The 24933-nt window shown below is 40.9% G+C and overlaps 16 non-coding genes across 16 annotated transcripts; 5 read left to right on the top strand and 11 right to left on the bottom strand.

The window, feature by feature from the left end:
- Window positions 1–765: 765 nt before the first annotated feature.
- Window positions 766–837, bottom strand: TRNAE-UUC (transfer RNA glutamic acid (anticodon UUC)). Its single transcript has one exon. It is a non-coding gene; the product is annotated as a tRNA-Glu (tRNA).
- Window positions 838–1140: 303 nt separating this feature from the next.
- Window positions 1141–1226, bottom strand: TRNAY-GUA (transfer RNA tyrosine (anticodon GUA)). The gene is given in 2 exon segments: window positions 1141–1176; window positions 1190–1226. It is a non-coding gene; the product is annotated as a tRNA-Tyr (tRNA).
- A 164-nt stretch (window positions 1227–1390) lies between these two features.
- On the bottom strand, window positions 1391–1462 carry TRNAG-UCC (transfer RNA glycine (anticodon UCC)). Its single transcript has one exon. It is a non-coding gene; the product is annotated as a tRNA-Gly (tRNA).
- A 1834-nt stretch (window positions 1463–3296) lies between these two features.
- TRNAE-UUC (transfer RNA glutamic acid (anticodon UUC)) lies at window positions 3297–3368 on the bottom strand. Its single transcript has one exon. It is a non-coding gene; the product is annotated as a tRNA-Glu (tRNA).
- Window positions 3369–3671: 303 nt separating this feature from the next.
- On the bottom strand, window positions 3672–3757 carry TRNAY-GUA (transfer RNA tyrosine (anticodon GUA)). The gene is given in 2 exon segments: window positions 3672–3707; window positions 3721–3757. It is a non-coding gene; the product is annotated as a tRNA-Tyr (tRNA).
- A 164-nt stretch (window positions 3758–3921) lies between these two features.
- On the bottom strand, window positions 3922–3993 carry TRNAG-UCC (transfer RNA glycine (anticodon UCC)). The gene has a single exon. It is a non-coding gene; the product is annotated as a tRNA-Gly (tRNA).
- Window positions 3994–5829: 1836 nt separating this feature from the next.
- TRNAE-UUC (transfer RNA glutamic acid (anticodon UUC)) lies at window positions 5830–5901 on the bottom strand. Its single transcript has one exon. It is a non-coding gene; the product is annotated as a tRNA-Glu (tRNA).
- Window positions 5902–6204: 303 nt separating this feature from the next.
- Window positions 6205–6290, bottom strand: TRNAY-GUA (transfer RNA tyrosine (anticodon GUA)). The gene is given in 2 exon segments: window positions 6205–6240; window positions 6254–6290. It is a non-coding gene; the product is annotated as a tRNA-Tyr (tRNA).
- Window positions 6291–6454: 164 nt separating this feature from the next.
- On the bottom strand, window positions 6455–6526 carry TRNAG-UCC (transfer RNA glycine (anticodon UCC)). The gene has a single exon. It is a non-coding gene; the product is annotated as a tRNA-Gly (tRNA).
- A 1837-nt stretch (window positions 6527–8363) lies between these two features.
- TRNAE-UUC (transfer RNA glutamic acid (anticodon UUC)) lies at window positions 8364–8435 on the bottom strand. The gene has a single exon. It is a non-coding gene; the product is annotated as a tRNA-Glu (tRNA).
- Window positions 8436–9620: 1185 nt separating this feature from the next.
- TRNAN-GUU (transfer RNA asparagine (anticodon GUU)) lies at window positions 9621–9694 on the top strand. Its single transcript has one exon. It is a non-coding gene; the product is annotated as a tRNA-Asn (tRNA).
- A 445-nt stretch (window positions 9695–10139) lies between these two features.
- TRNAT-CGU (transfer RNA threonine (anticodon CGU)) lies at window positions 10140–10211 on the bottom strand. Its single transcript has one exon. It is a non-coding gene; the product is annotated as a tRNA-Thr (tRNA).
- A 657-nt stretch (window positions 10212–10868) lies between these two features.
- TRNAN-GUU (transfer RNA asparagine (anticodon GUU)) lies at window positions 10869–10942 on the top strand. The gene has a single exon. It is a non-coding gene; the product is annotated as a tRNA-Asn (tRNA).
- Window positions 10943–21026: 10084 nt separating this feature from the next.
- TRNAN-GUU (transfer RNA asparagine (anticodon GUU)) lies at window positions 21027–21100 on the top strand. Its single transcript has one exon. It is a non-coding gene; the product is annotated as a tRNA-Asn (tRNA).
- Window positions 21101–22111: 1011 nt separating this feature from the next.
- On the top strand, window positions 22112–22185 carry TRNAN-GUU (transfer RNA asparagine (anticodon GUU)). Its single transcript has one exon. It is a non-coding gene; the product is annotated as a tRNA-Asn (tRNA).
- A 1337-nt stretch (window positions 22186–23522) lies between these two features.
- Window positions 23523–23596, top strand: TRNAN-GUU (transfer RNA asparagine (anticodon GUU)). The gene has a single exon. It is a non-coding gene; the product is annotated as a tRNA-Asn (tRNA).
- The last annotated feature ends 1337 nt before the right edge of the window (window positions 23597–24933 follow it).

Below are 24933 nucleotides of genomic sequence, written 5' to 3'. Positions count from 1 at the left end.
GGGGATAACTAAGCAGCACTGGCAGTTTCAGGAATTCCACCCTGCCTCCAGCAATCATCAGATATAGAAGATATAATACTTGATCCCTTTATGCCCATCTCATGGTGATGGGGCTGCCCTGAGAACAAGAGCAGTATGATCAGGTTTTATCATAAGTTTGTCCTGTGTTATTCACTTTTCCCGCAGTGACAGTTTCTTTTACATAAATAGAATTTTCTGAAGGGATAAATTATACATATTACATATAAAACATATACACTTTATGAAAGGATGTGGACACCCCTCCTAATTATTGAGTTTAGGTATTTCAGCCACATCCATTGCTAACAGGTGTATAAAATCAAGCACATAGTCGACCATCTCCCTAGACAGACATTGGCATTATGTCTCCCTTTTCCTCTTCATCTATCTTTGTTCTCTTTATCTCCCAACCCTTTCTCTTTACCTCTCCCTGTTTGTCCACTTTTTCTTTACCGCTACCTTTTGTCACTTCCTCTCCCATTTTCTTTAATCTATCCTCCTTTTCTTTAATCTCTCCATTTTCATTATCTTTCCTCCTGTTGCATTTTATATAATCTCTCTTATCTATTTCTCCCCTTTCTGATGTTCCTTGACCAGCCCAAAGAGGTAAGGAATCTGGCCCAGTATTTTGAGGTGGATATTCAGGTAAGGTGAGCGCTTTAGATGTTGGGGAATATGATTAATGCTATTTGATTTGACCAACTAGCAAATGGATAGCAACATGGGGTTCCAATAAAAACTAGCTTCCCATACCGGGAGTCGAACCCGGGCCGCCTGGGTGAAAACCAGGAATCCTAACCGCTAGACCATATGGGATACATGTCTACACCCCTGCGCACACCACATGGGATTGTGTATGTGACGGAGCATCCACAGATCCTATAGGAGGTGAACCTTTTTATTTTAAAATACAGTTGTAATGCCTGTCAGTCCGCGGCTGCAGTTGATGAGTTCCTGTTCCAATGATCTTTGTGAGATGCGTCAGAGTTATAGTTTCTTTGGATCTTCCCAGATAAAGTGGTCCTTTTGCTGACCACGGAATTCGCACCTAAAGTCCACTCTTCACTCTGTAGGATCAACCTACCATTTTTTTTCCCGTCTCACAAAAATAAAGAGCATTCCTTCGAACCGGAATCGAACCAGCGACCTAAGGATGTCTGATTGTTTTCTACAGTCCTCCGCTCTACCAGCTGAGCTATCGAAGGTCATGATTTGGTGCGCTGTCCATGCTGACTGTACCTGGAGCAGCCCCTCCCTCACCAACATGGTATGCATTGTGTTACAAGCTACAGCAAGTTGAAGGGTTAACATTGCAAACGGCTTGAAACTTACTGAATAGACTCGGATGTGTAAAAAAAAAAATAAACGCTGCGTTGGCCGGGAATCGAACCCGGGTCAACTGCTTGGAAGGCAGCTATGCTCACCACTATACCACCAACGCTGGACAGAGAGATAGGCTTTAAACCAGAGATGGGAAGGTCTGCGGAAAAAAAAACGAAAAAAAAACCCCAAAAAAACATGAGAAAAAAAACCATTTTCCTCCCGCTTTTTTCCAAAGCCATTTTTTGTTTGTGGGAAATGATGTCATATCCCGGCGCTCAGACTCAGCAGCACTCAGAGGATGCTCACTCTCTATGGAGGTTGCGTAACGTTTTCTTTAATTTCATAAAAATGAACCCTGCTGATGATGTCCTGGGAAAGGCTGGGTTTTGAGACCCTTGAGTTTTAAGATAATGTGAGTTAGATCCAGTCTGATATACAACGAAGGTAAAAGAAGTGTGGAACCAGTTTCCACAGAGCCCGATAGATCTGCTACATGGGTGGTTTTAGGAGTTCTGCATATGTAGATGTTATTGTGTCATTTTGCAGCCTTTAGCAGAATTTATTTTTATGTGGAATATGGAATGTTTCATCAGAACATTTAGAAATCTGGCCGAATTTCAGGAAATGTTAAAAATTGTCATCTTCTGCCTTGGTCAGATCCTGTGCTCTGGCCTGGCTTCTTTCTACACTTAAGCTTCTTTAGCGTAGCGGTTAGAGCGTTTGCCTCACGTGAGAAAGGTTCCCGGTTCGAAACTGGGTAGAAACGCTTCTTTTCATTATTCCCATTTAACATACAGAACCGATGACTTCATCACCAAAGAGGGCAATCTGCTCCTCAGTTTTGTACCAGAAGGTGGTGCTGTTGCCCTAGGTCTTGGCCTAGTCAAGAAAATGGTGGTCAATCTACTGATGTCTTTCTTTCAGGTAAATGACTGGTGCTTCACATACTTTTTGCTTTGTTGCTTTAGTGTATTCCTTTGTTTTTCTTGTTTGCAATTTGGATGTTGAGATGATTTTTCCATGATATGTTTGAACCTGATGCAGAACTCACTCTAACTATAAAATGAAATACCTGGTCAGTATATTGTGGTGCTATCAAATCTATACATATAATGTAATGTTGTTATAATTACAGCTGTTTTGTGATTCGTACGGATAGTTACCTGTAAGTTGTCGGTGGCCAGACTGGGGATAACTAAGCAGCACTGGCAGTTTCAGGAATTCCACCCTGCCTCCAGCAATCATCAGATATAGAAGATATAATACTTGATCCCTTTATGCCCATCTCATGGTGATGGGGCTGCCCTGAGAACAAGAGCAGTATGATCAGGTTTTATCATAAGTTTGTCCTGTGTTATTCACTTTTCCCGCAGTGACAGTTTCTTTTACATAAATAGAATTTTCTGAAGGGATAAATTATACATATTACATATAAAACATATACACTTTATGAAAGGATGTGGACACCCCTCCTAATTATTGAGTTTAGGTATTTCAGCCACATCCATTGCTAACAGGTGTATAAAATCAAGCACATAGTCGACCATCTCCCTAGACAGACATTGGCATTATGTCTCCCTTTTCCTCTTCATCTATCTTTGTTCTCTTTATCTCCCAACCCTTTCTCTTTACCTCTCCCTGTTTGTCCACTTTTTCTTTACCGCTACCTTTTGTCACTTCCTCTCCCATTTTCTTTAATCTATCCTCCTTTTCTTTAATCTCTCCATTTTCATTATCTTTCCTCCTGTTGCATTTTATATAATCTCTCTTATCTATTTCTCCCCTTTCTGATGTTCCTTGACCAGCCCAAAGAGGTAAGGAATCTGGCCCAGTATTTTGAGGTGGATATTCAGGTAAGGTGAGCGCTTTAGATGTTGGGGAATATGATTAATGCTATTTGATTTGACCAACTAGCAAATGGATAGCAACATGGGGTTCCAATAAAAACTAGCTTCCCATACCGGGAGTCGAACCCGGGCCGCCTGGGTGAAAACCAGGAATCCTAACCGCTAGACCATATGGGATACGTGTCTACACCCCTGCGCACACCACATGGGATTGTGTATGTGACGGAGCATCCACAGATCCTATAGGAGGTGAACCTTTTTATTTTAAAATACAGTTGTAATGCCTGTCAGTCCGCGGCTGCAGTTGATGAGTTCCTGTTCCAATGATCTTTGTGAGATGCGTCAGAGTTATAGTTTCTTTGGATCTTCCCAGATAAAGTGGTCCTTTTGCTGACCACGGAATTCGCACCTAAAGTCCACTCTTCACTCTGTAGGATCAACCTACCATTTTTTTTCCCGTCTCACAAAAATAAAGAGCATTCCTTCGAGCCGGAATCGAACCAGCGACCTAAGGATGTCTGATTGTTTTCTACAGTCCTCCGCTCTACCAGCTGAGCTATCGAAGGTCATGATTTGGTGCGCTGTCCATGCTGACTGTACCTGGAGCAGCCCCTCCCTCACCAACATGGTATGCATTGTGTTACAAGCTACAGCAAGTTGAAGGGTTAACATTGCAAACGGCTTGAAACTTACTGAATAGACTCGGATGTGTAAAAAAAAAAATAAACGCTGCGTTGGCCGGGAATCGAACCCGGGTCAACTGCTTGGAAGGCAGCTATGCTCACCACTATACCACCAACGCTGGACAGAGAGATAGGCTTTAAACCAGAGATGGGAAGGTCTGTGGAAAAAAAAAAAACGAAAAAAACCCCCCAAAAAAACATGAGAAAAAAAACCATTTTCCTCCCGTTTTTTTCCAAAGCCATTTTTTGTTTGTGGGAAATGATGTCATATCCCGGCGCTCAGACTCAGCAGCACTCAGAGGATGCTCACTCTCTATGGAGGTTGCGTAACGTTTTCTTTAATTTCATAAAAATGAACCCTGCTGATGATGTCCTGGGAAAGGCTGGGTTTTGAGACCCTTGAGTTTTAAGATAATGTGAGTTAGATCCAGTCTGATATACAACGAAGGTAAAAGAATTGTGGAACCAGTTTTCACAGAGCCCGATAGATCTGCTACATGGGTGGTTTTAGGAGTTCTGCATATGTAGATGTTATTGTGTCATTTTGCAGCCTTTAGCAGAATTTATTTTTATGTGGAATATGGAATGTTTCATCAGAACATTTAGAAATCTGGCCGAATTTCAGGAAATGTTAAAAATTGTCATCTTCTGCCTTGGTCAGATCCTGTGCTCTGGCCTGGCTTCTTTCTACACTTAAGCTTCTTTAGCGTAGCGGTTAGAGCGTTTGCCTCTCTGAGAAAGGTCCCCGGTTCGAAACTGGGTAGAAACGCTTCTTTTCATTATTCCCATTTAACATACAGAACCGATGACTTCATCACCAAAGAGGGCAATCTGCTCCTCAGTTTTGTACCAGAAGGTGGTGCTGTTGCCCTAGGTCTTGGCCTAGTCAAGAAAATGGTGGTCAATCTACTGATGTCTTTCTTTCAGGTAAATGACTGGTGCTTCACATACTTTTTGCTTTGTTGCTTTAGTGTATTCCTTTGTTTTTCTTGTTTGCAATTTGGATGTTGAGATGATTTTTCCATGATATGTTTGAACCTGATGCAGAACTCACTCTAACTATAAAATGAAATACCTGGTCAGTATATTGTGGTGCTATCAAATCTATACATATAATGTAATGTTGTTATAATTACAGCTGTTTTGTGATTCGTACGGATAGTTACCTGTAAGTTGTCGGTGGCCAGACTGGGGATAACTAAGCAGCACTGGCAGTTTCAGGAATTCCACCCTGCCTCCAGCAATCATCAGATATAGAAGATATAATACTTGATCCCTTTATGCCCATCTCATGGTGATGGGGCTGCCCTGAGAACAAGAGCAGTATGATCAGGTTTTATCATAAGTTTGTCCTGTGTTATTCACTTTTCCCGCAGTGACAGTTTCTTTTACATAAATAGAATTTTCTGAAGGGATAAATTATACATATTACATATAAAACATATACACTTTATGAAAGGATGTGGACACCCCTCCTAATTATTGAGTTTAGGTATTTCAGCCACATCCATTGCTAACAGGTGTATAAAATCAAGCACATAGTCGACCATCTCCCTAGACAGACATTGGCATTATGTCTCCCTTTTCCTCTTCATCTATCTTTGTTCTCTTTATCTCCCAACCCATTCTCTTTACCTCTCCCTGTTTGTCCACTTTTTCTTTACCGCTACCTTTTGTCACTTCCTCTCCCATTTTCTTTAATCTATCCTCCTTTTCTTTAATCTCTCCATTTTCATTATCTTTCCTCCTGTTGCATTTTATATAATCTCTCTTATCTATTTCTCCCCTTTCTGATGTTCCTTGACCAGCCCAAAGAGGTAAGGAATCTGGCCCAGTATTTTGAGGTGGATATTCAGGTAAGGTGAGCGCTTTAGATGTTGGGGAATATGATTAATGCTATTTGATTTGACCAACTAGCAAATGGATAGCAACATGGGGTTCCAATAAAAACTAGCTTCCCATACCGGGAGTCGAACCCGGGCCGCCTGGGTGAAAACCAGGAATCCTAACCGCTAGACCATATGGGATACGTGTCTACACCCCTGCGCACACCACATGGGATTGTGTATGTGACGGAGCATCCACAGATCCTATAGGAGGTGAACCTTTTTATTTTAAAATACAGTTGTAATGCCTGTCAGTCCGCGGCTGCAGTTGATGAGTTCCTGTTCCAATGATCTTTGTGAGATGCGTCAGAGTTATAGTTTCTTTGGATCTTCCCAGATAAAGTGGTCCTTTTGCTGACCACGGAATTCGCACCTAAAGTCCACTCTTCACTCTGTAGGATCAACCTACCATTTTTTTTCCCGTCTCACAAAAATAAAGAGCATTCCTTCGAGCCGGAATCGAACCAGCGACCTAAGGATGTCTGATTGTTTTCTACAGTCCTCCGCTCTACCAGCTGAGCTATCGAAGGTCATGATTTGGTGCGCTGTCCATGCTGACTGTACCTGGAGCAGCCCCTCCCTCACCAACATGGTATGCATTGTGTTACAAGCTACAGCAAGTTGAAGGGTTAACATTGCAAACGGCTTGAAACTTACTGAATAGACTCGGATGTGTAAAAAAAAAAATAAACGCTGCGTTGGCCGGGAATCGAACCCGGGTCAACTGCTTGGAAGGCAGCTATGCTCACCACTATACCACCAACGCTGGACAGAGAGATAGGCTTTAAACCAGAGATGGGAAGGTCTGTGGAAAAAAAAAAAACGAAAAAAACCCCCCAAAAAAACATGAGAAAAAAAACCATTTTCCTCCCGTTTTTTTCCAAAGCCATTTTTTGTTTGTGGGAAATGATGTCATATCCCGGCGCTCAGACTCAGCAGCACTCAGAGGATGCTCACTCTCTATGGAGGTTGCGTAACGTTTTCTTTAATTTCATAAAAATGAACCCTGCTGATGATGTCCTGGGAAAGGCTGGGTTTTGAGACCCTTGAGTTTTAAGATAATGTGAGTTAGATCCAGTCTGATATACAACGAAGGTAAAAGAATTGTGGAACCAGTTTTCACAGAGCCCGATAGATCTGCTACATGGGTGGTTTTAGGAGTTCTGCATATGTAGATGTTATTGTGTCATTTTGCAGCCTTTAGCAGAATTTATTTTTATGTGGAATATGGAATGTTTCATCAGAACATTTAGAAATCTGGCCGAATTTCAGGAAATGTTAAAAATTGTCATCTTCTGCCTTGGTCAGATCCTGTGCTCTGGCCTGGCTTCTTTCTACACTTAAGCTTCTTTAGCGTAGCGGTTAGAGCGTTTGCCTCACGTGAGAAAGGTCCCCGGTTCGAAACTGGGTAGAAACGCTTCTTTTCATTATTCCCATTTAACATACAGAACCGATGACTTCATCACCAAAGAGGGCAATCTGCTCCTCAGTTTTGTACCAGAAGGTGGTGCTGTTGCCCTAGGTCTTGGCCTAGTCAAGAAAATGGTGGTCAATCTACTGATGTCTTTCTTTCAGGTAAATGACTGGTGCTTCACATACTTTTTGCTTTGTTGCTTTAGTGTATTCCTTTGTTTTTCTTGTTTGCAATTTGGATGTTGAGATGATTTTTCCATGATATGTTTGAACCTGATGCAGAACTCACTCTAACTATAAAATGAAATACCTGGTCAGTATATTGTGGTGCTATCAAATCTATACATATAATGTAATGTTGTTATAATTACAGCTGTTTTGTGATTCGTACGGATAGTTACCTGTAAGTTGTCGGTGGCCAGACTGGGGATAACTAAGCAGCACTGGCAGTTTCAGGAATTCCACCCTGCCTCCAGCAATCATCAGATATAGAAGATATAATACTTGATCCCTTTAAGCCCATCTCATGGTGATGGGGCTGCCCTGAGAACAAGAGCAGTATGATCAGGTTTTACCATAAGTTTGTCCTGTGTTATTCACTTTTCCCGCAGTGACAGTTTCTTTTACATAAATAGAATTTTCTGAAGGGATAAATTATACATATTACATATAAAACATATACACTTTATGAAAGGATGTGGACACCCCTCCTAATTATTGAGTTTAGGTATTTCAGCCACATCCATTGCTAACAGGTGTATAAAATCAAGCACATAGTCGACCATCTCCCTAGACAGACATTGGCATTATGTCTCCCTTTTCCTCTTCATCTATCTTTGTTCTCTTTATCTCCCAACCCTTTCTCTTTACCTCTCCCTGTTTGTCCACTTTTTCTTTACCGCTACCTTTTGTCACTTCCTCTCCCATTTTCTTTAATCTATCCTCCTTTTCTTTAATCTCTCCATTTTCATTATCTTTCCTCCTGTTGCATTTTATATAATCTCTCTTATCTATTTCTCCCCTTTCTGATGTTCCTTGACCAGCCCAAAGAGGTAAGGAATCTGGCCCAGTATTTTGAGGTGGATATTCAGGTAAGGTGAGCGCTTTAGATGTTGGGGAATATGATTAATGCTATTTGATTTGACCAACTAGCAAATGGATAGCAACATGGGGTTCCAATAAAAACTAGCTTCCCATACCAGGAGTCGAACCCGGGCCGCCTGGGTGAAAACCAGGAATCCTAACCGCTAGACCATATGGGATACATGTCTACACCCCTGCGCACACCACATGGGATTGTGTATGTGTTTGTCCGAGGGGAGAATGCTGTTTTCATGCATTATCATCAATGACAGAAGTTATTAACCCTATGTAAAACTGACATCTAGCAGAGGATGGTTTCGATCCATCGACCTCTGGGTTATGGGCCCAGCACGCTTCCAGACAAAGCATGCCAATCCTTCCATGAAAAAACACAGGAAAAACTTCTTGGCATAGTGCCAATTTTGGAATGCTTAGATTATTATTATTAATTTTTTGTTTTTTAACTTAGGCCACGTCTACAATACTACATGTTGTTAATAATTCGGGCAGCCGTTACCAAAATAGTGGCTGGCAAGGGGAGAATGCCGTTTTCATACAATATCATAAATGACACAAGTTGTTAACCCTACGTGCCAATTAATCTTATGCAACGCCAGTTGTGCTTAAACAGAAAAGTGACATTATAAAAACAAAATTAGCAGAGGATGGTTTTGATCCATCGACCTCTGGGTTATGGGCTCAGCACACTTCCGCTGCGCCACTCTGCTTTTCGTATAGTGGCTTGTTCGAGGGGAGAATGCTGTTTTAATGCAATATCATCAATGACAGAAGTTATTAACCCTATGTAAAAATGACATCTAGCAGAGGATGGTCTTGATCCATCGACCTCTAGGTTATGGGCCCAGCACGCTTCCGCTGCGCCACTCTGCTTTCTGTAAAGCTGTTCGTCCGAGGGGAGAATGCTGTTTTAATGCAATATCATCAATGACAGAAGTTATTAACCCTATGTAAAAATGACATCTAGCAGAGGATGGTTTCGATCCATCGACCTCTGGGTTATGGGCCCAGCACGCTTCATGGTGCTTTCTTCACAAATGATAAAACACATTAATTCCTGACTTTTTTTTCTCCAAATCTCTTCTTCAAGCTTCGAAAGGGCCAACTTTTTGCCACTTTCTTCCCAAATGATAAAAAACCATGAATATCTGACTTTTTTTTCCAAATCTCTTTTTCAACATTCGTAAAGACAATTTAGGAGTACAAGTTCTCACCATCATGAAATAATGTATAAACAGTTGAGATACAACTGTCAATTCTTCTGCTATGGTCACTAAGCCCTCTGGAATGCTGAAGGTTTAAAGTCATAATCCTCACTGCTTCTCTGAAAACAGTCACAAGTGGTTGTCTCTGTGGCGCAATCGGTTAGCGCGTTCGGCTGTTAACCGAAAGGTTGGTGGTTCAAGCCCACCCAGGGACGAGTGGGATGTTTTGCTGAAAACTTTCATTCCTGTGTTTGCAACACAAATGAGCTAATGATTACATTGAAAGACAGAAATGCAAAATCCTTAAAGCTTTCCAACATTAAGCCAAATCTTCTTATTCCACTTGTGGAAAGTTATTTTCCAGACAAAGCATGCCAATCCTTCCATGAAAAAACACAGGAAAAACTTCTTGGCGTAGTGCCAATTTTGGAATGCTTAGATTATTATTATTAATTTTTTGTTTTTTAACTTAGGCCACGTCTACAATACTACATGTTGTTAATAATTTGGGCAGCCGTTACCAAAATAGTGGCTGGCAAGGGGAGAATGCCGTTTTCATACAATATCATAAATGACACAAGTTGTTAACCCTACGTGCCAATTAATCTTATGCAACGCCAGTTGTGCTTAAACAGAAAAGTGACATTATAAAAACAAAATTAGCAGAGGATGGTTTCGATCCATCGACCTCTGGGTTACGGGCCCAGCACGCTTCCGCTGCGCCACTCTGCTTTTCATATAGTGGTTTGTCCGAGGGGAGAATGCTGTTTTAATGCAATATCATCAATGACAGAAGTTATTAACCCTATGTAAAAATGACATCTAGCAGAGGATGGTTTCGATCCATCGACCTCTGGGTTATGGGCCCAGCACGCTTCCGCTGCGCCACTCTGCTTTCTGTAAGGCTGTTTGTCCGAGGGGAGAATGCTGTTTTCATGCAATATCATCAATGACAGAAGTTATTAACCCTATGTAAAAATGACATCTAGCAGAAGATGGTTTCGATCCATCGACCTCTGGGTTATGGGCCCAGCACGCTTCCGCTGCACCACTCTGCTTTTCATGGTGCTTTCTTCACAAATGATAAAACACATTAATTCCTGACTTTTTTTTCTCCAAATCTCTTCTTCAAGCTTCGAAAGGGCCAACTTTTTGCCACTTTCTTCCCAAATGATAAAAAACCATGAATATCTGACTTTTTTTTCCAAATCTCTTCTTCAAGATTCGTAAAGACAATTTAGGAGTACAAGTTCTCACCATCATGAAATAATGTATAAACAGTTGAGATACAACTGTCAATTCTTCTGCTATGGTCACTAAGCCCTCTGGAATGCTGAAGGTTTAAAGTCATAATCCTCACTGCTTCTCTGAAAACAGTCACAAGTGGTTGTCTCTGTGGCGCAATCGGTTAGCGCGTTCGGCTGTTAACCGAAAGGTCGGTGGTTCAAGCCCACCCAGGGACGAGTGGGATGTTTTCCTGAAAACTTTCATTCCTGTGTTTGCAACACAAACGAGCTAATGATTACATTGAAAGACAGAAATGCAAAATCCTTAAAGCTTTCCAACATTAAGCCAAATCTTCTTATTCCACTTGTGGAAAGTTATTTTCCAGACAAAGCATGCCAATCCTTCCATGAAAAAACACAGGAAAAACTTCTTGGCATAGTGCCAATTTTGGAATGCTTAGATTATTATTATTAATTTTTTGTTTTTTAACTTAGGCCACGTCTACAATACTACATGTTGTTAATAATTCGGGCAGCCGTTACCAAAATAGTGGCTGGCAAGGGGAGAATGCCGTTTTCATACAATATCATAAATGACACAAGTTGTTAACCCTACGTGCCAATTAATCTTATGCAACGCCAGTTGTGCTTAAACAGAAAAGTGACATTATAAAAACAAAATTAGCAGAGGATGGTTTCGATCCATCGACCTCTGGGTTATGGGCCCAGCACGCTTCCGCTGCGCCACTCTGCTTTTCTTATAGTGGTTTGTCCGAGGGGAGAATGCTGTTTTAATGCAATATCATCAATGACAGAAGTTATTAACCCTATGTAAAAATGACATCTAGCAGAGGATGGTTTCGATCCATCGACCTCTGGGTTATGGGCCCAGCACGCTTCCGCTGCGCCACTCTGCTTTTCATGGTGCTTTCTTCACAAATGATAAAACACATTAATTCCTGACTTTTTTTTCTCCAAATCTCTTCTTCAAGCTTCGAAAGTGCCAACTTTTTGCCACTTTCTTCCCAAATGATAAAAAACCATGAATATCTGACTTTTTTTTCCAAATCTCTTCTTCAAGATTCGTAAAGACAATTTAGGAGTACAAGTTCTCACCATCATGAAATAATGTATAAACAGTTGAGATACAACTGTCAATTCTTCTGCTATGGTCACTAAGCCCTCTGGAATGCTGAAGGTTTAAAGTCATAATCCTCACTGCTTCTCTGAAAACCATCACAAGTGGTTGTCTCTGTGGTGCAATCGGTTAGCGCGTTCGGCTGTTAACCGGAAGGTTGGTGGTTCAAACCCACCCAGGGATGAGTGGGATGTTTTCCTGTAAACTTTCATTCATGTGTTTGCAACACCAATGACCTAATGATTACATTGAAAGACAGAAATGCAAAATCCTTAAAGCTTTCCAACATTAAGCTAAATCTTCTTATTCCACTTGTGGAAAGTTATTTTCCAGACAAAGCATGCCAATCCTTCCATGAAAAAACACATGAAAAACTTCTTGGCATAGTGCCAATTTTGGAATGCTTAGATTATTATTATTCATTTTTTGTTTTTTAACTTAGGCCACGTCTACAATACTACATGTTGTTAATAATTCGGGCAGCCGTTACCAAAATAGTGGCTGGCAAGGGGAGAATGCCGTTTTCATACAATATCATAAATGACACAAGTTGTTAACCCTACGTGCCAATTAATCTTATGCAACGCCAGTTGTGCTTAAACAGAAAAGTGACATTATAAAAACAAAATTAGCAGAGGATGGTTTCGATCCATCGACCTCTGGGTTATGGGCCCAGCACGCTTCCGCTGCGCCACTCTGCTTTTCATATAGTGGTTTGTCCGAGGGGAGAATGCTGTTTTAATGCAATATCATCAATGACAGAAGTTATTAACCCTATGTAAAAATGACATCTAGCAGAGGATGGTTTCGATCCATCGACCTCTGGGTTATGGGCCCAGCACGCTTCCGCTGCGCCACTCTGCTTTCTGTAAAGCTGTTTGTCCGAGGGGAGAATGCTGTTTTCATGCAATATCATCAATGACAGAAGTTATTAACCCTATGTAAAAATGACATCTAGCAGAAGATGGTTTCGATCCATCGACCTCTGGGTTATGGGCCCAGCACGCTTCCGCTGCACCACTCTGCTTTTCATGGTGCTTTCTTCACAAATGATAAAACACATTAATTCCTGACTTTTTTTTCTCCAAATCTCTTCTTCAAGCTTCGAAAGGGCCAACTTTTTGCCACTTTCTTCCCAAATGATAAAAAACCATGAATATCTGACTTTTTTTTCCAAATCTCTTCTTCAAGATTCGTAAAGACAATTTAGGAGTACAAGTTCTCACCATCATGAAATAATGTATAAACAGTTGAGATACAACTGTCAATTCTTCTGCTATGGTCACTAAGCCCTCTGGAATGCTGAAGGTTTAAAGTCATAATCCTCACTGCTTCTCTGAAAACAGCCACAAGTGGTTGTCTCTGTGGCGCCATCGGTTAGTGCGTTCGGCTGTTAACCGAAAGGTTGGTGGTTCAAGCCCACCCAAGAACGAGGGGGATGTTTTCCTGAAAACTTTCATTCCTGTGTTTGCAACACCAATGAGCTAATGATTACATTGAAAGACAGAAATGCAAAATCCTTAAAGCTTTCCAACATTAAGCTAAATCTTCTTATTCCACTTGTGGAAAGTTATTTTCCAGACAAAGCATGCCAATCCTTCCATGAAAAAACACAGGAAAAACTTCTTGGCATAGTGCCTATTTTGGAATGCTTAGATTATTATTATTAATTTTTTGTTTTTTAACTTAGGCCACGTCTACAATACTACATGTTGTTAATAATTCGGGCAGCCGTTACCAAAATAGTGGCTGGCAAGGGGAGAATGCCGTTTTCATACAATATCATAAATGACACAAGTTGTTAACCCTACGTGCCAATTAATCTTATGCAACGCCAGTTGTGCTTAAACAGAAAAGTGACATTATAAAAACAAAATTAGCAGAGGATGGTTTCGATCCATCGACCTCTGGGTTATGGGCCCAGCACGCTTCCGCTGCGCCACTCTGCTTTTCTTATAGTGGTTTGTCCGAGGGGAGAATGCTGTTTTAATGCAATATCATCAATGACAGAAGTTATTAACCCTATGTAAAAATGACATCTAGCAGAGGATGGTTTCGATCCATCGACCTCTGGGTTATGGGCCCAGCACGCTTCCGCTGCGCCACTCTGCTTTTCATGGTGCTTTCTTCACAAATGATAAAACACATTAATTCCTGACTTTTTTTTCTCCAAATCTCTTCTTCAAGCTTCGAAAGTGCCAACTTTTTGCCACTTTCTTCCCAAATGATAAAAAACCATGAATATCTGACTTTTTTTTCCAAATCTCTTCTTCAAGATTCGTAAAGACAATTTAGGAGTACAAGTTCTCACCATCATGAAATAATGTATAAACAGTTGAGATACAACTGTCAATTCTTCTGCTATGGTCACTAAGCCCTCTGGAATGCTGAAGGTTTAAAGTCATAATCCTCACTGCTTCTCTGAAAACAGCCACAAGTGGTTGTCTCTGTGGCGCAATCGGTTAGTGCGTTCGGCTGTTAACCGAAAGGTTGGTGGTTCAAGCCCACCCAAGAACGAGGGGGATGTTTTCCTGAAAACTTTCATTCCTGTGTTTGCAACACCAATGAGCTAATGATTACATTGAAAGACAGAAATGCAAAATCCTTAAAGCTTTCCAACATTAAGCTAAATCTTCTTATTCCACTTGTGGAAAGTTATTTTCCAGACAAAGCATGCCAATCCTTCCATGAAAAAACACATGAAAAACTTCTTGGCATAGTGCCTATTTTGGAATGCTTAGATTATTATTATTAATTTTTTGTTTTTTAACTTAGGCCACGTCTACAATACTACATGTTGTTAATAATTCGGGCAGCCGTTACCAAAATAGTGGCTGGCAAGGGGAGAATGCCGTTTTCATACAATATCATAAATGACACAAGTTGTTAACCCTACGTGCCAATTAATCTTATGCAACGCCAGTTGTGCTTAAACAGAAAAGTGACATTATAAAAACAAAATTAGCAGAGGATGGTTTCGATCCATCGACCTCTGGGTTATGGGCCCAGCACGCTTCCGCTGCGCCACTCTGCTTTTCTTATAGTGGTTTTTCCGAGGGGAGAATGCTGTTTTAATGCAATATCATCAATGACAGAAGTTATTAACCCTATGTAAAAATGACATCTAGCAGAGGATGGTTTCGATCCATCGACCTCTGGGTTATGGGCCCAGCACGCTTCCGCTGCGCCACTCTGCTTTCTGTAAAGCTGTTTTTGTCTGAGGGGAGAATGCTGTTTTAATGCAATATCATCAATGACAGAAGTTATTAACCCTATGTAAAAATGACATCTAGCAGAGGATGGTTTCGATCCATCGACCTCTGGGTTATGGGCCCAGCACGCTTCCGCTGCGCCACTCTGCTTTCTGTAAAGCTGTTTGTCCGAGGGGAGAATGCTGTTTTAATGCAATATCATCAATGACAGAAGTTATTAACCCTATGTAAAAACGACATCTAGCAGAGGATGGTTGCGATCCATCGACCTCTGGGTTACGGGCCCAGCACGCTTCCGCTGCGCCACTCTGCTTTTCATGGCGCTTTGTTCACAAATGATAAAACACATTAATTCCTGACTTTTTTTCTCCAAATCTCTTCTTCAAGCTTCGAAAGTGCCAACTTTTTGCCACTTTCTTCCCAAATGATAAAAAACCATGAATATCTGACTTTTTTTTCCAAATCTCTTCTTCAAGATTCGTAAAGACAATTTAGGAGTACAAGTTCTCACCATCATGAAATAATGTATAAACAGTTGAGATACAACTGTCAATTCTTCTGCTATGGTCACTAAGACCTCGGGAATGCTGAAGGTTTAAAGTCATAATCCTCACTGCTTCTCTGAAAACAGTCACAAGTGGTTGTCTCTGTGGCGCAATCGGTTAGCGTGTTCGGCTGTTAGCCGAAAGGTTGGTGGTTCAAGCCCACCCAGGGACGAGTGGGATGTTTTCCTGAAAACTTTCATTCCTGTGTTTGCAACACAAATGAGCTAATGATTACATTGAAAGACAGAAATGCAAAATCCTTAAAGCTTTCCAACATTAAGACAAATCTTCTTATTCCACTTGTGGAAAGTTATTTTCCAGACAAAGCATGCCAATCCTTCCATGAAAAAACACAGGAAAAACTTCTTGGCATAGTGCCAATTTTGGAATGCTTAGATTATTATTATTAATTTTTTGTTTTTTAACTTAGGCCACGTCTACAATACTACATGTTGTTAATAATTCGGGCAGCCGTTACCAAAATAGTGGCTGGCAAGGGGAGAATGCCGTTTTCATACAATATCATAAATGACACAAGTTGTTAACCCTACGTGCCAATTAATCTTATGCAACGCCAGTTGTGCTTAAACAGAAAAGTGACATTATAAAAACAAAACTAGCAGAGGATGGTTTCGATCCATCGACCTCTGGGTTATGGGCCCAGAACACTTCCGCTGCGCCACTCTGCTTTTTATATAGTGGTTTGTCCGAGGGGAGAATGCTGTTTTAATGCAATATCATCAATGACAGAAGTTATTAACCCTATGTAAAAATGACATCTAGCAGCGGATGGTTTCGATCCATCGACCTCTGGGTTATGGGCCCAGCACGCTTCCGCTGCGCCATTCTGCTTTCTGTAAAGCTGCTTGTCCGAGGGGAGAATGCTGTTTTAATGCAATATCATCAATGACAGAAGTTATTAACCCTATGTAAAAACGACATCTAGCAGAGGATGGTTGCGATCCATCGACCTCTGGGTTATGGGCCCAGCACGCTTCCGCTGCGCCACTCTGCTTTTCATGGTGCTTTCTTCACAAATGATAAAACACATTAATTCCTGACTTTTTTTTCTCCAAATCTCTTCTTCAAGCTTCGAAAGTGCCAACTTTTTGCCACTTTCTTCCCAAATGATAAAAAACCATGAATATCTGACTTTTTTTTCCAAATCTCTTCTTCAAGATTCGTAAAGACAATTTAGGAGTACAAGTTCTCACCATCATGAAATAATGTATAAACAGTTGAGATACAACTGTCAATTCTTCTGCTATGGTCACTAAGCCCTCTGGAATGCTGAAGGTTTAAAGTCATAATCCTCACTGCTTCTCTGAAAACAGTCACAAGTGGTTGTCTCTGTGGCGCAATCGGTTAGTGCGTTCGGCTGTTAACCGAAAGGTTGGTGGTTCAAGCCCACCCAGGGACGAGTGGGATGTTTTCCTGAAAACTTTCATTCCTGTGTTTGCAACACCAATGACCTAATGATTACATTGAAAGACAGAAATGCAAAATCCTTAAAGCTTTCCAACATTAAGCTAAATCTTCTTATTCCACTTGTGGAAAGTTATTTTCCAGACAAAGCATGCCAATCCTTCCATGAAAAAACACATGAAAAACTTCTTGGCATAGTGCCAATTTTGGAATGCTTAGATTATTATTATTAATTTTTTGTTTTTTAACTTAGGCCACGTCTACAATACTACATGTTGTTAATAATTCGGGCAGCCGTTACCAAAATAGTGGCTGGCAAGGGGAGAATGCCGTTTTCATACAATATCATAAATGACACAAGTTGTTAACCCTTACGTGCCAATTAATCTTATGCAACGCCAGTTGTGCTTAAACAGAAAAGTGACATTATAAAAACAAAATTAGCAGAGGATGGTTTCGATCCATCGACCTCTGGGTTATGGGCCCAGCACGCTTCCGCTGCGCCACTCTGCTTTTTTTATAGTGGCTTGTCCGAGGGGAGAATGCTGTTTTAATGCAATATCATCAATGACAGAAGTTATTAACCCTATGTAAAAATGACATCTAGCAGAAGATGGTTTCGATCCATCGACCTCTGGGTTATGGGCCCAGCACGCTTCCGCTGCGCCACTCTGTTTTTCATATAGTGGTTTGTCCGAGGGGAGAATGCTGTTTTAATGCAATATCATCAATGACAGAAGTTATTAACCCTATGTAAAAATGACATCTAGCAGAGAACGGTTTCGATCCATCGACCTCTGGGTTATGGGCCCAGCACGCTTCCGCTGCGCCACTCTGCTTTCTGTAAAGCTGTTTGTCCGAGGGGAGAATGCTGTTTTCATGCAATATCATCAATGACAGAAGTTATTAACCCTATGTAAAAATGACATCTAGCAAAGGATGGTTTCGATCCATCGACCTCTGGGTTATGGGCCCAGCACGCGTCCGCTGCGCCACTCTGCTTTTCATGGTGCTTTCTTCACAAATGATAAAACACATTAATTCCTGACTTTTTTTTCTCCAAATCTCTTCTTTAAGCTTCGAAAGGGCCAACTTTTTGCCACTTTCTTCCCAAATGATAAAAAACCATGAATATCTGACTTTTTTTTCCAAATCTCTTCTTCAAGATTCGTAAAGACAATTTAGGAGTACAAGTTCTCACCATCATGAAATAATGTATAAACAGTTGAGATACAACTGTCAATTCTTCTGCTATGGTCACTAAGCCCTCTGGAATGCTGAAGGTTTAAAGTCATAATCCTCACTGCTTCTCTGAAGACAGTCAAAAGTGGTTGTCTCTGTGGCGCAATCGGTTAGCGCGCTCGGCTGTTAACCGAAAGGTTGGTGGTTCAAGCCCACCCAGGGACGAGTGGGATGTTTTCCTGAAAACTTTCATTCCTGTGTTTGCAACACCAATGAGCTAATGATTACATTGAAAGACAGAAACGCAAAATCCTTAAAGCTTTCCAACATTAAGCTAAATCTTCTTATTCCACTTGTGGAAAGTTATTTTCCAGACAAAGCATGCCAATCCTTCCATGAAAAAACACATGAAAAACTTCTTGGCATAGTGCCAATTTTGGAATGCTTAGATGATTATTATTATTAATTTTTTGTTTTTTAACTTAGGCCACGTCTACAATACTACATGTTGTTAATAATTCGGGCAGCCGTTACCAAAATAGTGGCTGGCAAGGGGAGAATGCCGTTTTCATACAATATCATAAATGACACAAGTTGTTAACCCTACGTGCCAATTAATCTTATGCAACGCCAGTTGTGCTTAAACAGAAAAGTGACATTATAAAAACAAAATTAGCAGAGGATGGTTTCCATCCATCGACCTCTGGGTTATGGGCCCAGCACGCTTCCGCTGCGCCACTCTGCTTTTCTTACAGTGGTTTGTCCGAGGGGAGAATGCTGTTTTAATGCAATATCATCAATGACAGAAGTTATTAACCCTATGTAAAAATGACATCTAGCAGAGGATGGTTTCGATCCATCGACCTCTGGGTTATGGGCCCAGCACGCTTCCGCTGCGCCACTCTGCTTTCTGTAAAGCTGTTTTTGGTCGAGGGGAGAATGCTGTTTTAATGCAATATCATCAATGACAGAAGTTATTAACCCTATGTAAAAATGACATCTAGCAGAAGATGGTTTCGATCCATCGACCTCTGGGTTATGGGCCCAGCACGCTTCCGCTGCACCACTCTGCTTTTCATGGTGCTTTCTTCACAAATGATAAAACACATTAATTCCTGACTTTTTTTTCTCCAAATCTCTTCTTCAAGCTTCGAAAGTGCCAACTTTTTGCCACTTTCTTCCCAAATGATAAAAAACCATGAATATCTGACTTTTTTTTCCAAATCTCTTCTTCAAGATTCGTAAAGACAATTTAGGAGTACAAGTTCTCACCATCATGAAATAATGTATAAACAGTTGAGATACAACTGTCAATTCTTCTGCTATGGTCACTAAGCCCTCTGGAATGCTGAAGGTTTAAAGTCATAATCCTCACTGCTTCTCTGAAAACAGTCACAAGTGGTTGTCTCTGTGGCGCGATCGGTTAGCGCGTTCGGCTGTTAACCGAAAGGTTGGTGGTTCAAGCCCACCCAGGGACGAGTGGGATGTTTTCCTGAGAACTTTCATTCCTGTGTTTGCAACACAAATGAGCTAATGATTACATTGAAAGACAGAAATGCAAAATCCTTAAAGCTTTCCAACATTAAGCCAAATCTTCTTATTCCACTTGTGGAAAGTTATTTTCCAGACAAAGCATGCCAATCCTTCCATGAAACAACACAGGAAAAACTTCTTGGCATAGTGCCAATTTTGGAATGCTTAGATTATTATTATTAATTTTTTGTTTTTTAACTTAGGCCACGTCTACAATACTACATGTTGTTAATAATTCGGGCAGCCGTTACCAAAATAGTGGCTGGCAAGGGGAGAATGCCGTTTTCATACAATATCATAAATGACACAAGTTGCTAACCCTACGTGCCAATTAATCTTATGCAACGCCAGTTGTGCTTAAACAGAAAAGTGACATTATAAAAACAAAATTAGCAGAGGATGGTTTCGATCCATCGACCTCTGGGTTATGGGCCCAGCACGCTTCCGCTGCGCCACTCTGCTTTACTTATAGTGGTTTGTCCGAGGGGAGAATGCTGTTTTAATGCAATATCATCAATGACAGAAATTATTAACCCTATGTAAAAACGACATCTAGCAGAGGATGGTTTCGATCCATCGACCTCTGGGTTACGGGCCCTGCACGCTTCCGCTGCGCCACTCTGCTTTCTGTAAAGCTGTTTTTGTCCGAGGGGAGAATGCTGTTTTAATGCAATATCATCAATGACAGAAGTTATTAACCCTATGTAAAAACGACATCTAGCAGAGGATGGTTTCGATCCATCGACCTCTGGGTTACGGGCCCTGCACGCTTCCGCTGCGCCACTCTGCTTTCTGTAAAGCTGTTTTTGTCCGAGGGGAGAATGCTGTTTTAATGCAATATCATCAATGACAGAAGTTATTAACCCTATGTAAAAACGACATCTAGCAGAGGACGGTTTCGATCCATCGACCTCTAGGTTATGGGCCCAGCACGCTTCCGCTGCGCCACTCTGCTTTTCATGGTGCTTTCTTCACAAATGATAAAACACATTAATTCCTGACTTTTTTTTCTCCAAATCTCTTCTTGAAGCTTCGAAAGTGCCAACTTTTTGCCACTTTCTTCCCAAATGATAAAAAACCATGAATATCTGACTTTTTTTTCCAAATCTCTTCTTCAAGATTCGTAAAGACAATTTAGGAGTACAAGTTCTCACCATCATGAAATAATGTATAAACAGTTGAGATACAACTGTCAATTCTTCTGCTATGGTCACTAAGCCCTCTGGAATGCTGAAGGTTTAAAGTCATAATCCTCACTGCTTCTCTGAAACCAGTCACAAGTGGTTGTCTCTGTGGCGCAATCGGTTAGCGCGTTCGGCTGTTAACCGAAAGGTTGGTGGTTCAAGCCCACCCAGGGACGAGTGGGATGTTTTCCTGAAAACTTTCATTCCTGTGTTTGCAACACAAATGAGCTAATGATTACATTGAAAGACAGAAATGCAAAATCCTTAAAGCTTTCCAACATTAAGCCAAATCTTCTTATTCCACTTGTGGAAAGTTATTTTCCAGACAAAGCATGCCAATCCTTCCATGAAAAAACACAGGAAAAACTTCTTGGCATAGTGCCAATTTTGGAATGCTTAGATTATTATTATTAATTTTTTGTTTTTTAACTTAGGCCACGTCTACAATACTACATGTTGTTAATAATTCGGGCAGCCGTTACCAAAATAGCGGCTGGCAAGGGGAGAATGCCGTTTTCATACAATATCATAAATGACACAAGTTGTTAACCCTACGTGCCAATTAATCTTATGCAACGCCAGTTGTGCTTAAAGAGAAAAGTGACATTATAAAAACAAAATTAGCAGAGGATGGTTTCAATCCATCGACCTCTGGGTTATGGGCCCAGCACGCTTCCGCTGCGCCACTCTGTTTTTCATATAGTGGTTTGTCCGAGGGGAGAATGCTGTTTTAATGCAATATCATCAATGACAGAAGTTATTAACCCTATGTAAAAACGACATCTAGCAGAGGATGGTTTCGATCCATCGACCTCTGGGTTATGGGCCCAGCACACGTCCGCTGCGCCACTCTGCTTTTCATGGTGCTTTCTTCACAAATGATAAAACACATTAATTCCTGACTTTTTTTTCTCCAAATCTCTTCTTCAAGCTTCGAAAGGGCCAACTTTTTGCCACTTTCTTCCCAAATGATAAAAAACCATGAATATCTGACTTTTTTTTCCAAATCTCTTCTTCAAGATTCGTAAAGACAATTTAGGAGTACAAGTTCTCACCATCATGAAATAATGTATAAACAGTTGAGATACAACTGTCAATTCTTCTGCTATGGTCACTAAGCCCTCTGGAATGCTGAAGGTTTAAAGTCATAATCCTCACTGCTTCTCTGAAAATAGTCACAAGTGGTTGTCTCTGTGGCGCAATCGGTTAGCGCGTTCGGCTGTTAACCGAAAGGTTGGTGGTTCAAGCCCACCCAGGGACGAGTGGCATGTTTTCCTGAAAACTTTCATTCCTGTGTTTGCAACACCAATGAGCTAATGATTACATTGAAAGACAGAAATGCAAAATCCTTAAAGCTTTCCAACATTAAGCTAAATCTTCGTATTCCACTTGTGGAAAGTTATTTTCCAGACAAAGCATGCCAATCCTTCCATGAAAAAACACATGAAAAACTTCTTGGCATAGTGCCAATTTTGGAATGCTTAGATTATTATTATTAATTTTTTATTTTTTAACTTAGGCCACGTCTACAATACTACATGTTGTTAATAATTCGGGCAGCCGTTACCAAAATAGTGGCTGGCAAGGGGAGAATGCCGTTTTCATACAATATCATAAATGACACAAGTTGTTAACCCTACGTGCCAATTAATCTTATGCAACGCCAGTTGTGCTTAAACAGAAAAGTGACATTATAAAAACAAAATTAGTAGAGGATGGTTTCGATCCATCGACCTCTGGGTTATGGGCCCAGCACGCTTCCGCTGCGCCACTCTGCTTTTCTTATAGCGGTTTGTCCGAGGGGAGAATGCTGTTTTAATGCAATATCATCAATGACAGAAGTTATTAACCCTATGTAAAAATGACATCTAGCAGAGGATGGTTTTGATCCATTGACCTCTGGGTTATGGGCCCAGCACGCTTCAGCTGCGCCACTCTGCTTTTCATATAGTGGTTTGTCCGAGGGGAGAATGCTGTTTTAATGCAATATCATCAATGACAGAAGTTATTAACCCTATGTAAAAATGACATCTAGCAGAGGACGGTTTTGATCCATCGACCTCTGGGTTATGGGCCCAGCACGCTTCCGCTGCGCCACTCTGCTTTCTGTAAAGCTCTTTGTCCGAGGGGAGAATGCTGTTTTCATGCAATATCATCAATGACAGAAGTTATTAACCCTATGTAAAAATGACATCTAGCAGAGGATGGTTTCGATCCATCTACCTCTGGGTTATGGGCCCAGCACGCGTCCGCTGCGCCACTCTGCTTTTCATGGTGCTTTCTTCACAAATGATAAAACACATTAATTCCTGACTTTTTTTTCTCCAAATCTCTTCTTCAAGCTTCGAAAGTGCCAACTTTTTGCCACTTTCTTCCCAAATGATAAAAAACCATGAATATCTGACTTTTTTTTCCAAATCTCTTCTTCAAGATTCGTAAAGACAATTTAGGAGTACAAGTTCTCACCATCATGAAATAATGTATAAACAGTTGAGATACAACTGTCAATTCTTCTGCTATGGTCACTAAGCCCTCTGGAATGCTGAAGGTTTAAAGTCATAATCCTCACTGCTTCTCTGAAGACAGTCACAAGTGGTTGTCTCTGTGGCGCAATCGGTTAGCGCGTTCGGCTGTTAACCGAAAGGTTGGTGGTTCAAGCCCACCCAGGGACGAGTGGGATGTTTTCCTGAAAACTTTCATACCTGTGTTTGCAACACCAATGAGCTAATGATTACATTGAAAGACAGAAATGCAAAATCCTTAAAGCTTTCCAACATTAAGCTAAATCTTCTTATTCCACTTGTGGAAAGTTATTTTCCAGACAAAGCATGCCAATCCTTCCATGAAAAAACACATGAAAAACTTCTTGGCATAGTGCCAATTTTGGAATGCTTAGATTATTAATTTTTTGTTTTTTAACTTAGGCCACGTCTACAATACTACATGTTGTTAATAATTCGGGCAGCCGTTACCAAAATAGTGGCTGGCAAGGGGAGAATGCCGTTTTCATACAATATCATAAATGACACAAGTTGTTAACCCTACGTGCCAATTAATCTTATGCAACGCCAGTTGTGCTTAAACAGAAAAGTGACATTATAAAAACAAAATTAGCAGAGGATGGTTTCGATCCATCAACCTCTGGGTTATGGGCCCAGCACGCTTCCGCTGCGCCACTCTGCTTTTCTTATAGTGGTTTGTCCGAGGGGAGAATGCTGTTTTAATGCAATATCATCAATGACAGAAGTTATTAACCCTATGTAAAAATGACATCTAGCAGAGGATGGTTTCGATCCATCGACCTCTGGGTTATGGGCCCAGCACGCTTCCGCTGCGCCACTCTGCTTTCTGTAAAGCTGTTTTTGTCCGAGGGGAGAATGCTGTTTTAATGCAATATCATCAATGACAGAAGTTATTAACCCTATGTAAAAACGACATCTAGCAGAGGATGGTTTCGATCCATCGACCTCTGGGTTATGGGCCCAGCACGCTTCCGCTGCGCCACTCTGCTTTTCATGGTGCTTTCTTCACAAATGATAAAACACATTAATTCCTGACTATTTTTTCTCCAAATCTCTTCTTCAAGCTTCGAAAGTGCCAACTTTTTGCCACTTTCTTCCCAAATGATAAAAAACCATAAATATCTGACTTTTTTTCCAAATCTCTTCTTCAAGATTCGTAAAGACAATTTAGGAGTACAAGTTCTCACCATCATGAAATAATGTATAAACAGTTGAGATACAACTGTCAATTCTTCTGCTATGGTCACTAAGCCCTCTGGAATGCTGAAGGTTTAAAGTCATAATCCTCACTGCTTCTCTGAAAACAGTCACAAGTGGTTGTCTCTGTGGCGCAATCGGTTAGCGTGTTCGGCTGTTAACCGAAAGGTTGGTGGTTCAAGCCCACCCAGGGACGAGTGGGATGTTTTCCTGAAAACTTTCATTCCTGTGTTTGCAACACAAATGAGCTAATGATTACATTGAAAGACAGAAATGCAAAATCCTTAAAG

Source organism: Spea bombifrons, chromosome 3 (genome assembly GCF_027358695.1).
Source record: "Spea bombifrons isolate aSpeBom1 chromosome 3, aSpeBom1.2.pri, whole genome shotgun sequence".
In the NCBI taxonomy this organism is placed as follows: Eukaryota; Metazoa; Chordata; class Amphibia; order Anura; family Pelobatidae; genus Spea; species Spea bombifrons.
This window is presented reverse-complemented; position numbering and strand designations above follow the sequence as displayed.